The following is a 4,937-nucleotide window of genomic DNA, read 5'->3' as shown; positions in this document are numbered from 1 at the left end:
CAAATCAAGAGAATCATCATAGTCTTATTAACTGACACTCAATAGAAATAAATAATAGAAATTAATTTTTCAGGGCTTGATCTTTGTTTGGCAATTCAGATAACCGTCTTCATTTACTTTTCTGCCCAAAACTAAGGTAGCCATTTCTATTTGGTATATATGAAAACAGAAACATAGGAAAGTTTCTTTTAGGAAATACCTTATGTAGAGATACAATTTCCATCTGCCTTTTTTCTGGGTGTTTGATAAGTATGGAGGTTATCATTGCTGTCTATTTTTATGTAAGACCGAGTTTCTTCTTATGGCTGTACTTTTGAACATTAAAAAAAAAGATCATTTAGCTGCTCCATCTCCGTGTAACCATAATAATGAAATGGTAAAAATTTAGAATAGAATTTGGACCTTTCAACCAAACCTATTACCCATATTCACTGGTGACTAGACTGTGACAATATTACCCATTATTTTGTACCATTACATTGGTATTAATATACTTTAATGGAAGTTGCATCATGAAAGCCAATAATTACCATCACAGTGCTTTAAAATCTTTTCTTATAATAAATGGTATTATATATTGAATGAATACATGAATATCATTAATAATAAATATTAAGTATCATTAAATAATAAATCATTAGATAATAAAAATATAATTAAGTAATAAAAGCTAAGAACATTATTATTCATCTAGGATTGTTAAGGTGATTGTTCAAAACATGAAGTAAGAAGCATTTGGTTATATTTTTGCCTGCCCAAGAAATATTGTCTACTGTATATAAATGTAATTTTTGGTACACTTTGACACCAAAAAAAAAAAATACTGCTTTACTTCAACTTGTGAAAGTAATGTTAAATTTTATTTTGAGGAAATGTTAATATAGATACTCATTTATTATATATATTTAGTTCTTTTAAATCTCTTAAGAAGTCTAATAATATTGCCAGATGTTTTAAAGAAGATCTTAGAAAATTGTTAGGGTCAAAGGGCATAATCCAGAGAGTTTGGAAAGATGCTTTCAAAGTTAGTAAATAGTCCTTTTTCTCTACCCAGAACCTTTTGTGGGTTCTGTTAGTAAACTTCACCTTGAACCAGAAGATACTGTGAGTTATTTCCCAGGTCTTACTGGAGGAAGATTTTTGGTGATAAATTGCCCACGTTATGACTCACTACTTCAGAGTTTGGTTACTTTTGAACTTATTTTTGCTGGCCTACTTTTAGATGAACACATAGCATCTACATTAAATCATTAGTTTTCTTTCAGACAAATGACCATTGCAAGTTTAATAAAACAGATTTTATTCAAATAATATAAGAAAATGAAGATTTAAGATATTCTTAAATATTGTTTCTCTTTCAGAATGGCCATCTTAACTCTAGAGGAATATCAGATCTGGAGTGTGAAAAATGTTCTTGCCAATGAGTTTTTGAATCTACTTTTCCAGGTATGTTTAAGGTAAATGACAGAGACCGAGGGCAGTGGTACCAGTAGTTCTACATCTTTTCCATTATGTAGTAGTTAGACAACTAGACTACAAAACCATATATTGTCAAAAGAACTGCATTAACCTGTACACCACCTGCAGATGGTAAGTTAGAGCGTGCGTGCTTCTCAGAGTCACAATGTGCATGATAGGAAAGTAGAGTATAGCTGATAATGTTTATCTTAATAACTCATGATAGAGCAGATTGTAAACACATAGAAAAGAATTTAAAATGTAAAAGCCATTATAATTTGCTATTTTTCTTTACTTTTTTTTTTTTTAAGACCCTTCCTAACAAGTAAGGCAGTGTGGACAGAGACATAGATCATAAGTCGGCAGCTGTAAATTTTTCACAAAGTATACAATCTTTCCAGTTAGGAGGTTATTTTAGATGCAAAGCTGTTTCTTAATTTTCTTTTTTCTTTTTTTCTTTTTTTAATTTAATTCTTTAGAAGGCCCAAAAAAGATTGAAGGAGAAAGGAGGAAAGAAAAGCTGTCAGGGGTGAACATGAAATCATAAAACTTGCCAGATTTTAACTATTTTCCCAGTTAAAGTAGTTCTCTTTGCTCCAATTTAAAGAAACAACTTATAGTTTCCCATTTTTCATAGTTCTTCATAAATATATGTTGATTTAATAGTATTTTACAGGGTGTGAGTAGGGACAGACTGGAAGTTCAAGATTTGTAAATACTGACAGGTATATATAGAATAGATAAACAAGTTTATACTGTATAGCACAGGGAAATATATTCAAGATTTTGTAGTAGCTCATGGGGAAAAAATATGAAAACAAATATACGTATATTCATAAAGTACTGAAAAATTGTGCTGTACACCAGAAATTGACACAACATTGTAAACGGACTATAACTCAGTAAAAAAATAAAAATAAAGATAAAACTGTTAGAACACTATAAAAAAAGTAGTATTTTAGATTTTTCTTATTTTATTCTCCTTTTCTTATAAAAGCACCCCTATGAAGATCAATAAGGACTTGATATCTTTATATCTATCATGATCCTCCATTGTAAATACAGAGTAACCTGCCTGTGACACAGCTATGTTAGAATAAATGAAAATTGAACTCTTCCTGACAGCTAATAACTAATGTATATTTAAAGCATATGAAATCTGATAAGCCTATGATACCCATTTAAATCAATCAGTTGCTCTACTGTCAGTTATCAGCCAGGATCTAAGTTGATGTCTTTATAAAATATAAATACATATAAAAATAATATAAACCTACTATAAACAGAAATGACTTGCTTAGTAATATGAAAATTGAGCAGCTATTTTATCTCATTTAAAATGATGTCCTCAATTACTTTAAGTTATCATTAATTATATAAACATTTTGACCACTTAAGTTTGTGTCTGAGTCATCTTGCAGCTCTTACATAGCAAAGCATTTTGAACTTTTATATTGCCTTTCCTATTTTCTCATGCTTATCAGGGACTTGCATAGGCACTATTTTTTCTATGACTCTATAAACAGATGTATGCCTGAGATTTTCTTTTGTGTCTCAGTGTTCTCTAGCATTATATTACTGACAGATTTTTTGTTGGTTATCAATCTAATTTTTTTCTTGGTATATATAGTCCTTTCAAATATATATATATATGTAGTCAGTTTACACTGTTGTGTCAATTTCTGGTGTACAGCACAATGCTTCATTCATACATGAACATACATATATTCATTTTCATACTCTTTTTCACCATAAGTTACTACAAAACAGTATTGGATATAGTTCCCTGTGCTATACAGTATGAACTTGTTTATAAATTGGGAGTTTGATTTGCAGGTACTAAATATTAACATTACATTTTATGATGCTCACTTTATCCCATATTCAGACATGCTTTTAAAACTTTATGTTCACTTAATATATAAGTAAGCAGACTTACTCTAAATTGTTTTATTTTCTGTCTGTTTCTAAAATAGAATTAGCTAGTAAATTCAGTGATAAAAGCTTGAATTATACTTTTATTTTATTTGCCAAGATCCCACTCCTGGCTGACCATTTTGGGTATTTAAGTATAAAGTAAGTAAATGTCAGTAGAATTAGGAAACCATTCCTGTGGTAATATTATTTTCAGTCCTTTCAAATAAACTCAGTGCCCAATATTTTGCAGAGGAAGCATTCTAAACATGATCAGGATCTTCTATCTTGTACGTTAGTCAGAAAGTGTCAAATGTTAAACAGTTTGATAAACAGAATAGTGCACCACACTGACCCCTACCTATATCCATGCTCTAATCCTGAAATCTGTGAATATGTTATTTTACATGGCAAAGGGGATTTTGCAGATGTATCAGGTTAAGGACTCTGAGACAGGGAGATTAGCCTGGATTATCTACATGGGCCTAGTCTAACAACAGGAGTCCTTAAAAATTGAAAATCTTTCCCAGCTGTGGTCAGAAAGATATGACTTTGGAAGAGGGATTAGAAAGCTGTAAAGCTGTTAGCTTTGAAGATAGAGGAAGGGCCATGGGTAAAGAAGTGTGGGTGAACTCTAGAAGCTGAAAAAGACAAGGAAATATCATTCTTCCTTTGACCTACAGAAGGGCATAGTGCTGCTGACATCTTGATTTTTAGCCAAGTGATACCTGTTCCTGACTTGACCTACAGAACCATAAAACAATAAGTTTGTGTTGCTTTAAGCTGCAAAATTTGTGATAATTTGTTACAGCAGTGATAAAAATAAGTATAGGGGAGATAATCCAAATTTATGGATTGGAGGGCTCAACATTTTAAAGATGTCAGTTCCCCTTCAACTGATTCAAAGATTTATATGTGCACATCAAAATCCCCAAAAGTTAATTGTTGTTACTGTTTTTTTGTAGAACTTGACAAGCTGATTCTAAATACATAGAGAAGCGTGAAGGGCCAATAGCCAAGATGATATTAAAGAACAATGTTAAAGGACTTATTATAAAACAATATTAAGTCTATGTGATAACTACCTAAAGTTAGACATATAGACCAATGGAACAGTATTGAATTAAACCCTGTACCATACATGAACAGTAATTTTAGATAGATTATAAATCTAATAAATTTGAAACATAAAGCAAAGCATCTGGGGGAGGGTAAAGCTCAGGTGGAATGTGTGCTTAGCATGCATAAGGTCTTGGGTTCAACTCCCAGTACCTCCATTAAAATAAATAACCTAATCCCCCACCAAAATAAAGCATCTAGAAAATAGTGTAGGAGATATTTTAATGACTTTGAAGTGGCAAAGAGTTCTTAAACAGGACACAGCACTAAACATAAAAGAAGAGTTTTAAGTTGGACTTCAGTAAAATTAAGAATTATTTTTATCAAGAGATACCATTAAGAAAGTGAAAAGCTAAGCCACACGGTGGGAAAATATATTTGCTATACCTATATCCAACAAAAGACTTGTATCTAGGGCATATAAAGAACAAAAACCAGTGGGGAAA

At 31.2% G+C, this 4,937-nt stretch overlaps 1 long non-coding RNA gene across 1 annotated transcript; it reads left to right on the top strand.

The window, feature by feature from the left end:
* Nucleotides 1–6: 6 nt before the first annotated feature.
* LOC116662595 lies at nucleotides 7–4,932 on the top strand. Its single transcript, XR_004318579.1, has 2 exons — nucleotides 7–1,446; nucleotides 4,338–4,932. It is a non-coding gene; the product is annotated as an uncharacterized LOC116662595 (long non-coding RNA).
* Nucleotides 4,933–4,937: the final 5 nt, after the last annotated feature.

Source organism: Camelus ferus, unplaced genomic scaffold (genome assembly GCF_009834535.1).
Source record: "Camelus ferus isolate YT-003-E unplaced genomic scaffold, BCGSAC_Cfer_1.0 contig3966, whole genome shotgun sequence".
NCBI classification, from domain to species: Eukaryota; Metazoa; Chordata; class Mammalia; order Artiodactyla; family Camelidae; genus Camelus; species Camelus ferus.
The sequence above is the reverse complement of the archived record's forward strand: the minus strand, read 5'-3'. Positions and strand labels throughout refer to the sequence as shown.